This window comes from Mastomys coucha, unplaced genomic scaffold (genome assembly GCF_008632895.1).
Source record: "Mastomys coucha isolate ucsf_1 unplaced genomic scaffold, UCSF_Mcou_1 pScaffold7, whole genome shotgun sequence".
Lineage (NCBI taxonomy): Eukaryota > Metazoa > Chordata > Mammalia > Rodentia > Muridae > Mastomys > Mastomys coucha.
Genome location: NW_022196913.1, coordinates 68,599,356 through 68,611,432, shown reverse-complemented (window position 1 = coordinate 68,611,432; position 12,077 = coordinate 68,599,356).

Genomic DNA, 12,077 nt, shown 5'->3' with positions numbered 1-12,077 from the left:
TGGAGGGGAAACTGGGAAAGGAGAAATTTACATGTAAATAAAGAAAATATCTAATAAAAATAAATTAAATCTTATTTAAAAAGGAAAAAAAATTAAAAATGTAAATGTATTGATAGTTAATTCAAATTGTCACTTCATAAAGACCCTTGAGCAAAATTTAGTTATTGACCCTCAATAACTTCTGACTCTAGGTGCTAGTTCAGCTATTATGAAGCCACAGGGTTTATATAGGCCATTGGATCACAGAAGTTAACATGCTAGTATGTGTATGTGTGTGTGTGTCCTTGTCTAAGTATAACTTATAAAGTTGATAAGTAAGAACTGACTTGATTTATAAGAAAGCTGTTCCCAGTTGCTGGACCCAGGGACACTATTAATCACTCCGTTCAATGGAGATTCCCCATCCAACTCCCTTTTTTTCTGACAAAACTGCAACCTACACATAGCCACAGTTAATTATGATTTAAAAACTATAAACAATACCAAGAACATGCAGTGTATATCAAATGTAAGCTAAAAGCAAGAGGACACTATGAGTTATGAACTTCCAAGCCTAAAAGGTGGATTCTTGATTTGGAGACTCGGGGATAAGGAATTACTCAAATATCTTCCATGTAGCATTGAACTAATCCTTAGATAAAAATTTAAAAAATTGGTTTCAGACCCATAATTGTTGATTTTTACTAAGTCTGGAACAAAATCCTCATACACACAGAAATCAGTCATTATGAAAATTATTTCTTGAAAGATAGTTAAGCTGTAATGGTTTGAAACGTCTTCTCTAGAGTAGAAATTTCACCATTTGTTTCTTTAAATGGGTTTGAAACATAGGTTCTCAAGCAGTAGCAGGTACCTGAGGGTCTTATCAAAATACAGAATCTGGAACCCCAGTCCCAGATTCCACAGTGGTGGATACCAGAATTCCAACACTTTGGAAGTAGAAGCAGGAGGGTCAGGAGTTCAAGGCCAGCCTTGGCTACATGACAATTTTTATAATTGTAAAGTTTACTTTATGTTATGAGTATGGGTGTTTTGCCTACATATATATCTATGTACCATGTGTGTGCCTGGTACCTACGGAGACCAAAAGAGGATATTGGATCCCCTGATATTGGAGTTACAAATGGTTGTACAATGCCTTGTGGGTGCTGAGAAATGAACCTGGGTCCTTTGTAGGAACAACCAATGTTCTTAACTGCTGGGCCATCTTGTGGCAATATTGAGGGTAGCCTGGGCTATATGAAACTCTGTCTGAAGAAGAGGAAAAGGAAAAGGAGGAGGAGGAGGTGGAGGAAGGAGAGGAGGAGGAGGAGAAAAAGAGAATATGGGGAAGAGGAAGGAGATGCAGAAGCAGCAGCAGAAAACCCTGATTCATTAGAGCAGAGTGGGGCCCAGGATTCTGGATTTCAATATGCTCTTAAGAAATGCTACTGTAGCCAACCTAGTGATCACTCAAGTACCAAGGCCTCGTGATTCCTTGTGAGCCTCATTTTTTGATGAAAACACAGCTGAAAATGGCAAGGAAGGCCATGTTTAGCAACAAAAGAACAGAAGACAAAGACAGGTGCTCTCTGGCTCTCATGCTTAGCAACAAAAGAACAAAAGACAAAGACGGGTACTCTCTGCCCACAAGACTCTGAATGAGCCCGAAATGAATTCACATACAATGCATCTGAGCTTCTATCTCCTTAGCTGTTTGTGTGTGTCACCTGCCTTTTCTACTCAAGATACAGTGGGATTTAGTCTAAGTTGGAGTTTAGAGTTAAGGCAGGTGTGTATGTCTCTGGTAAATGCATATGTATATGCTTGGAAGTGCCTTTGACTGTCTCACTAGGGATGTGATCTCAGAAAGTCCAGCATAGGTAGGTAGAGGATTTGCATACTTAGCTGGCATCCTGGTTTGTTAGCCTACCTTTCAGTTCCAGGAAAGTTCAGGTTCTTTTCCAGCTCCAAGAACAAGAGGATAGGCCAGTAATATTTGACTTCCCTCAGGAATTTGCCTCCTGATGTTCAGAAACACTGGAATGATTTCAAATCAACTCTAAATGTGTATCCTTTACAGAAAGAACAATCTGCAGCATGCACTTAGAAATAGGAACTTAAATTGTAGCAGATGTTTCTCTTTTTGAATGGGTTCTTGAATTCATTGGCAGACTGTTGGCAAACCGATGAATTAATTTGTTCAGGCCAGGCTTTATAAACCCTCTAATAATTCTTCCCTTTAAACATATTGACTTGATTGTTGAGATCTACAGCATATGGTTTAAACGTTTTAACCTTTCCCACTTTAATCAGCTAACATTTACTTCAGAGATGGATGATGACTGACCATTGAAAGATGCAGTTAACTAAGAAACCAAGTCCAATTTGTCACTGAAATAAGCCTGGGTCTCTAAGAGCAGGGAGAAATCAGTCTGTCGTAGAATTTTGTCCTACTTGACAGCTTTAGGATAACTCTTTCTCTTCTAGGCCTGTGCTGAATACACATCTCTGGGAACTGCTAAACCTTGGTGATGCCTTTTTCTGCCATGCTTAGATGTGGCTGAGTTAATCCTACTGTGACATCTGTGACTCCAAGCTGCTCACACTCCTGTAAGTTACCCCTCACCCATGCTTCTTTGAGTAACCTCAGTGAACTCCTCGGTTCACCAAGTCAGACATCAGTGGTAGCCTTACTTTGGTCTGTTTTCAGGGAATAGGCATTAGTTCACATCTCCCCAAGAGTGTCAAACAACACCTAGAATCCAGGCTGATAGAAGGATGCCAAAGCCATTTATTGCTAAAAGCCCTTTCCAGAGGGAGACAAAAGCAATGGCTAATCTCCTCATAAGGTTCCAAAAACAAACCAAGGCACAGTTCTGCCAAAGTTCTGTCTGAGGGGCTCATGAGTGCATTGGGCTTCCTTACAAAGCATGGGCCACCAAATATCCATACGCAAAAAGAATGAAGCTGACCCTCTACTTAGTACCGCATACATAAAAACTAGTTCACAATGGATCAAGGACCTACATGGAAACTCTTAGAAGAAAATACAGGAGGACAGTACCATGATGTTGCGTTTGGCAATGATTTCTTGGATACAGTATCCCAAAAGTCAGATTTTGATAAAAGGAAAAGCACACAAATTGCACTTTTTCAAGAGTTAGAACTTCTGTACATAAAAAAATCAGAAATAATAGAGTGGCAAGATCATATACAATGGCAGAAAATATAGATCATGTGTTTAATAATTGCTTGGTATCTAGATATATAAAGAACACCTATGACTCAACAATGAAAAGATAAAAATGTAAAAAGAGGCAAAGGACTTCATGGATGCTGCTTCAAAGAACACACACAAGCACATGAAAAGATGCTTCTAAGTCACTAGCAACTAGGCAAAGACAAATCAAAACTATGACAAGAGCACTGGCTCTTCCATATTTTCACATAGAATGGCTACCTTCAAACTATGGAAAACGGGGCTAGTGAGATGCCTCTGGGTAAAAGCACTCACCACCAAGCCTGATGACCTGAGCTCCATCTGCATTATGGAAGGAGAGATCCTATTCCCTCTGGCTGTCCTCTGACCTTCACATGCATGTGCATGCACACACACACACACACACACACACACACACACACACACACACACTAAGATGGCTATAAAAACACTTAGGAAAACAATAAATGACAGAGCTATAGAGAGACAGGTCTTGGTGGTGGAAATGTGAATGGTGCTATCACCATGGAAACAGATGAGAAGCTTATCCATACATACAATTGAGCAGTTCCTAAGAATTGAAGGCAAGGACTCAAATCACACAGTACAACAGTGCTTAAAGCAGAATCCCAAATGTCCATCAATAGACAGATAAAATGTACTATCTATACACAGAGAATTTTTTTTTTTTTTGAGCCTGGAAGAAGAAGGCAATTCAGTACAGCATGGCACACAACAGGGCATATGTTTTAGGATCCCTCTTACAGGAGATGCCATTCCACAGACACATTCATGAAGACAGGAAGTTGGGATACCTAGGATCTCATAAATGGGGTATGATAAGCTGTTGCTTACAGAATATTGGCTTTTTTTTTTTTTAAGATTAATATACAATATACATACACAATGTTCTCCTTGCATGCATGCTTGCAGGCCAGAAGAGGGCACAAGTTCTCACTATGGATGGTTATGAGCCACAATGTGGTTGCTGGGAATTGAACTCAGAACCTCTGGAAGAAGAGCCAGTGTTCTTAACCTCGGAGCCATCTCTCCAGCCCAAATATTGGCTTTCTATTTGAGACAATTCTGATAGTCCTAGAAATGGATAGTGATGGTGTCTTAGTGTTCTATAGCTATGAAGAGACACCATAATCTCAGCCACTCTTATAAAGCAAAATATTGAATTGGGACTGGCTTACAGTTCAGAGGTTTAGTCCATTATCATGGTGTGAAGCATGGCAGCATGCAGGCAGACATGGTGCTGAGAGTTCTACATCTTGATCAGCAGGCAGCAGGAAGAGACACTAGGCCTGGCCTGCACACTTGAAACCCCAAAGCCCACTCCCCAGTAACACACTTTCTTCAACAAGGCCACACTTCCTAACTCCTGTCGAGTAGCACCACTCCCTAATGACCAAGCATTAAAATATATGAACCTAGGGGCTGTTCTTAGTCAAACCACCACATATGGTATCAGGCAATAATCACACCCACGAATGGTTCAAAGTAAATTGTATAATGTGTATACTTTACTCCACCTATAAACACATACACACAAGTTGCTGGGCTCTGGTTCCAGAATTTCTGACTCTACAGTCAGAATTGGAGCCAGGGAATTAATCTTTCTGACAACTAAGCAGGCAGTGCTCATGTTGCTGACTTAGAGCCCACATGAAGAACCCTGTCCTTTAGACACTCAATCTCTTCCCACAAGAGAAGGCCAAAGAGGCCTTTCAACTAAAGATTCCAAATAGTGATCAGCTCCAAGGGATGGGGAGAAGTCTCTGACACTGTAGAGAAGGATCCTGCAGTGCTGTCCAGGCTGAATGGAACTTCAGGATAGGAGCAATGGATGCCGAGGACCACCCCGTCAAGGTGGAGCATGGGGTTTGACAAGGTTGTTATTAGATGGAACACACAGAAGGAGAGAAGAGGGAGGATCAGAATAAAGTGATGAAGGGGCAGGGAGAAATCTGGCTCATCTAATCAGTTGGAGCAAAGAGTGGGAGATAGGAAAGTGTGTGCAAAGTTGCCCCAAGAGTTTCTCAGTGCTCAATTGAAAGCAGACCCAAACAGCCACCAGGCATGTCAAAGAAGGCAGTGCGTTTCCAAGGCCCAGCCCAGTACTGGCTCAGAATCTCCCAGGGATGGCTTTTCTCAGGCCAACTGTCCTGGAAGCCTAAGTGGCATCTGGAATTCAAGAAGCCTCCATGTTTCCAGTACAGCCTGGAGGACACATGTGGTCCCCAGGCAGTGCTTTCCACCACCCACAACTTTGGGCCACACTTAGTGGAGACGGTGACAGATTCAATCTGCTGAGGCAGAGTAAAGTTCAACACTTTGAAAGTGTCATCCAAAGAGGCATTCATATGTGTCGCCATTTTAAACCCACAAGCTATTCCATTAATAATAAACCATTTAGACACAAAAGACTCGCATGCCAGAAATTATGCTTTAAGTTATAAAAAGAGGATAAAGCAGACAGAAACATGGAGTAGTGAGTCCAAAGTTCTGTAACTAGCTCAAGGCCAGATCTGGAAAGAGACATTCACCTTTCAGCTTGCTTCAGTTTAATGATAGTTCTCATTCAGAGAGCCAAACATGGTAGAGCGGACCTGTAATCCCAGCACCTGGGAGAAGGAGGCAGGAAGATCAGGAGTTCAAGGCCACCTAGGGATACATGAGACTCTGTCTCAAAAAATTATATGTATAATTTCTTTGAGCAAGGAGGAACTTGGATGAATAGTGTGTGCGTGTGTGTGTGTGTGTGTGTGTGTGTGTGTGTGTGTGTACGCGCGCGTATGTGCGTATATATACATATATCTCCACGTCCTTGACTTGAAAGTGCTCAACATCAAATAAGATAAACAGATCCATAAATGTAGCTTGAGTTGTTCAAGATGTGATGAGAGCAAAACCAGCAAAACATGGACCAGTGTTAAACAAAACAAAACAAAACAGGAGATGTGACTTGTTCATTTCTCCATATGCCAGTCCTTTTGAGCATTCCTGGCATGTCCACAGAGTACACCTAATGGCTTTGTAAGAGAACTAATTGGCTAGATCTAACAGCCTGCCAATGACCTACTCTACGATGTACTTAGCTTTTAATTTGCATAATTAGACCAAATATCTGATTCTATGCCACAAGAACCATACATAAAGTACTGTACCCACAGTTATAAATGCTAGCTAGCTAAGGCTCCTCGGGCAGATGATAACAATTTTGGTACACTCTGTAAAACTGTAAAGAAACTTGAGGCATGGGGGGGCGGTGTTCTTGTCTGTAGCATGCAAGAGGGTCTGGATTCAACCCCACTGGGAAAGAGTCTTAAAGACAGTATTTAAACAGATGAGGATATTAATGGAGACATAAATACAAAATGTAAAAGACAAAGATGAGTAGACACAGGGGATATGATTTATCTTTGAAACCCATGTTTACTTTTACCAGAGAAGTGAAGCAAACTCCTGTAAGATGGCTACTAGAAGTCTGGAGAACTGTGTGAGGCGGCAAGCCAAGCTACTCTTAGCATTCAACTCACATCCCATATATTTGGCACACTAACCCAGTTTTTGCAGGAGTCCAAGATGGAATGTTCCTGAGAATTGAAATCCTTTCATTCCACACACTGGAGGATAATTCCTGCAGCTTGGGTTGCATGCACTTGGCAAGAGGTAAAAAAAAAAAAAAAAAAAAAAAAAAAAGATGAGCTGCCTTGAATTTTTTGGCAATAGAAAAAATAGTTTTAAGAAGAAGCAACTTCCAGGCAGTGTTCTCAAAAGTTACGAGGTTCTAAATGTATTATAACAACACTTTCCGAAAGGACAAACCCAAAACTGATTAGTTCATTTCTGTTCTACTGAAGAATGCAATAAATATGGTTCTCATCTGAGGATGCAAAGTCAATCTTGCTAATTACATAAGCAAACATGAGAACAGGTCTAGTGAAACTGTCATGGAAAAGAATAATGGATGGAGTAAAATCAGGCCTTTTGGCAGGACACTATGATACAATGTTGCAATATAGGATTTTATGATCTGCTTGGGCTTTTATAATAAGACCAGAATTCCTTTCACTATGCTGGATAAAGCATCAGCATCTAATGCATTACCATGGACAAACACAAAAGTCTAATTAACTCACATGCACACTATGTCTTGACATGATGTCACAGCTTATCATGTTACTAATGGAGTAATAATAAGCCATTCTTTCAGCTCCTGGCCAGGTGTCCACATTTAAGAAAACTAGCCAGTTTCTCTGGACTTTGGTTTCCATATTTCTTTGTATTGTCCCCAAAGTGGGTTCCAAAATAAAGATTTGAGGGTATGATGTTTATTTAAGAGGTTTGGGGAATGGTGTGCTGTAGGTAGCTTGCATTGGTTAGAAAGGCAAACTACAGGTTCCCTTCCCACTTCCACATACAGGGATGCCCCCTTAGGAGCTTAAAATTGGCCATGGAGAGAGTTCTTACAGGATGGAAATCAGAACCTACTCATCTGGTCTGCTCTTGCTTTGTTGTTTTTCTTTGCCTCTTCACTAGCACAATATCTGTATAGAAAACATAACAGGCACCAAAGGGAGAGATCATGTGTTGGTCTGAGTAAGACATGTCCCCCACAGTCTCCTGTATTTGAACACTTAGTCCCCAGGTGATGGTGCTGTTTGAGATAGCCATGGAACCCGTGGAGGTACAGCCTTACTAGAGGGAGTACATTACTGGGGGCAGACTTTAAGCATTTATAGCTATGGTAGTTTACATGACAATGGCTCCCATGGGCTCATATGTCTGAATACTTGGTTCCTAACTAGTAGAACTGTTTGGTAGGGAGTGGGAGGTATGGTCTTGCTGGATGATGCCATTGCAGTTAGCGCTCGCACTGACACATGCATGTGGATCAGATGCAAGTTCTCACTGGCTCCTGCACTGTGCCTGCCTGCCACCTAGCTGCCCACCATGGTGGTCATGGACTGTTGCCTTGGTCATGGTGCCTCTTTACAGCAACAACAACAACAAAAAAAAGTAACTAAGACAATAGCCTTGGCCCACTTCCAGTCCATTATCTTTTTCAGTATCTGAAGTTGAATGTTTGATCTCTTAGCTTCCTGCTCCAGTTGCCCACTGCCACGCTTTCCCTATATCATCCTCATAATGAACTCTCTCTCCTATAAGTTGCTTTTGGCCATAGACTTTATCACAGTAACAGAGAAGTAGCTAATACAGACAGAAAAGGAATGGTGTGCAGTTGGTTAAGGGCTGTTATTAAGCTTGCAGCCTGTAAAATTAAACTGGGCATTATTGCTGTGAAGAAATTCAGAGGCTGTTAGAGGGCACACTGAAGAGTGAGCAGTGTAAGTGTAGAGGCTGCCGGTCTCAGCCAGTTATCTCAAAGGATGCTGGGTCGGATGGGGAGGAGTGACACTCCTGGGCCCTTCTGCCTGAAGTGAGTGCCCGGCTCCCATCCCATGCCAGGCCAGCACCAGAGTGATGAAGACCCAAGAATTTCCAGCAGCATCTACTACCATTTCTTTGCATATGTGTGCATTTGCAAGTTCATCTGAGTGTTTTTATTTAATCTTTGACAATTTTATACCTAAAAATAATGTGTCTTAGTCATACGTACCTCCTCCCCCTTAATGTCCTTTTATTTATTTTGGCTTTGGTTTTGGTTTTCATTATTGTTGCTTTCTTTTGTTTTCTCCGAATAACTCACTGGGTCCAATTACTGCTGCTTGTTGGAGTGCCGGATCCTGTTGGGCTTGATCCTGTGCAGGTAACCACAGCTGTAGTGAGCTCACACGTGCAATGCCATCCATGTCAGAAGTCAGCATTCCCAACCATTCCTTTCTATCCTCTGGCTTTTAAATCGTTTCCTTTCTCTTCCCTGATGTTACATGAGTCTTGAATCTCCAGTACCCACATAAAAAGCTAGGGACATGGTTGCACACCTGTATAATATCAGAGCTGAGGAAACAGAGACAAGAAAACCCCTGGAGTTCGTTGGCCAGACAGTCTGGCCAAATGGATGAGCCCCAGATTCAGTGTGGCAAAATCCAAGACAGAAGCTCAGTACACTGATGCAGGCCTCTATCACCAGCCCTGAGGAGGCAGAGGCAGGCAGGTGAATCTATGTCAGTTTAAAGCCAACTTGGTTTACATCATGAGTTTCAGGCCAGACTTGGCTTCTTAGTTGGTCTCTCTTTGTAAAACAAAAGAAAACAAACAAAAATAACAGTAAAAAATAAGTTAGAGAGCTGAGATTAATATCTGGCCTCTACACACACACACACACACACACACACACACACACACAAACATGTACACACATGTACCACACATATGCAAATAATAATGACTATCAATAACTTATCAATGTAGAAAATAAGAAAGATAAATAACCAATTCCTGTGCAGCCATCATTATGGTCTAGCTTTGTTTTTATTCCTGTAATAAATCATTCTGACAAAAAGCAATTCAGGGGAGTAAATGTTCATCTTACCTCATAATTCCAGGTTACTGTCCATCAGCTGCATACAGCTGACCATATACATCCATATGTCAAGGACAGAGAAAAATGTATGCATGTTCAATTACCTGCTGTGTGTGCTCCATATGTCAAGGACATCCATATGTCAAGGACAGAGAGAAATGTATGCATGCTCAATTACCTGCTGCTTGTCCTCGCCTCCATTTTTCCACTCTTACACAGTTCAGGGTCCCTTACCTAGGGAATTCTACCACCCATAGTGGGTCAGGAATTAACTTAATTAAGATAATGCCCCACTGACATGTCCACAGGCCAACCCAGTTTGATTGAGATCTTCCTCCCAGATGATTCTAGATTATGTCAGTTTATCAATTAAAGCTAACTACCACACACTATAATAAATACCAGGTACAGCTGTCTTATATATAGAGAAAGTATGTTTCTGCTTACTACAAATTGATAGGCCCTATCACTTTAAGCCTGTGGCACAGTAGAAACCTATGAGGAACAAAACTATCCAAAAAGCAAAAAGATGCAGCAGCCTGGGGCTAGGGCACACTACCTGAAGATCTTGCCCCAGACTCCATCTATTAATTGTCTCACCATCCCTGTGTTCTAGACTCTCAGTCTGACAAAGATCTACTATGTAGACTTGTGGGAGAGATTCCAGATCAAAACTGTAACAATAGGATGGCACCAATATGTACCTGCAGCCTATGAGGCTGGAGTTGACAGTGATACACATTTGGAGGGAGGAGTGAAATCCTTTACTTAAAATTGCCTTTCCTTTGCAACACCCTGATCCCTACGATTTTCTTCCACTGAGTCCCTGCTGTGTGTGGAGCATGAAAACTCTAGAGATGACTAAATGTGTCTCTCTGAAATATTGTCATCACAGGAGCTTCATGGGTGGGAGGATCTGGAGGCTTGCTGGTCACGTTGCACACATACTTGGGAAGGAGAGTATAGGTTACTCGGTAGAATGATTTACACCTTCTATATGAGTGCTGGAGCAAACCTATACTTTTCCCTTTAGAAGTTGATTATCTCAGGCCTTTGTTTTAGAAGACAGGGAGACCTTGAGCTTGGAGGGAGGTGGTCTGGGCTAAGGATGCTGATGCATGTAACTGACAGTGGGAGAAAAGTACTTCGGTGAAGTCTGCCATGCTCTTTGCTTCCATTTCTGAGAAGTGGTACTTGACCTTTTATTATAGTAAAGCATTGTCAGATCTACGTCCATAGCTGAGTGTTTTTTACCTTCATGAACATCTGCACTCACAGACACACACATACAGTTAAAAATTAAAAGTGAAGCCTAACATAGAGAGAAGGCTGAGGAGTTACAGGCACAGGCTGCTTTTCTAGAGCATCCTGTTCTAATTCCCAGGATCTGCATGGTGGCTCACAACAATCTAACTCCAGTTTCAAGGGATCTGCCACACTCTTCTGGCCTCTGCGGGCACCAGGCACACACAAAAATGGTGCACAGATGTACATGCAGGCAAAACACTCGTACACATAAAATAAATTTTTAAAAAATTGAATCATAAAAGAAAACTCTTCATAAATCCAGTAATCATTTTAAACTCAATGTAACAAATTTTAATTACTGAGATTGTTAAGAATTGGTAATACCAAAAAGCAGGCCAACTAAGACTGTATGAATACTGTTCTTTAATTTTCTGTGCCCAACACATCCAAGGGCTGACCACTCTCACCCATCTGCCTTTGGAAGGTCAGTGCTCGCAAGGGAGGTCAGAGAGTAAGGTGGATGAAGCCAGGGGAGTTGCCATTAGGGATCTATGCTGACGACTTGGGCTCTTGTTTTCTTTTAATTTTAGGTGCAATGTAAACTCAGTAGAAGGCAGGAACCAGGGGAGGTAATCTGAATTTTTCAATAAAATCATTCTGGCAGATGTGGAAGTAGGAAGTCTTGAGACTGATGCAGGAGTCCAGGTGAGCTATAGTGGAGGCTGGGTCCATGGTAGAAGTATGCACAGAAGACACGAGCAGAGTTGAGGCGATTTATCTTCTAAATAGGACTTGGCAAAAGGAGGCATAAAGCTGGAGTTCAGAATAGAGGTGGTGGTTCACTTTGCAGCCATCGACACCGAAGGTAAGGCAAATGGACAAAGGTTCAATGGATTAAAAATTGAGATTATATTACTCCACCATATTTAGAAGCCCGGCAGAGGGTGGGGAACAGTAAAGAGAAAAGAGGCAGCAGTCGCTGGCCAGGTATGGGTGAAGCAAGCCCATATTTGTGAAGGATGCGAAAAGTACCAAGTGAGCCCCTGCGCGGCTGAGGACAAGGACAGACTGGAGACCTGCTTTGCATTTTGGTCGTCAAAAAATTGTCAGTGACCATGGAGAGGTGCTGTC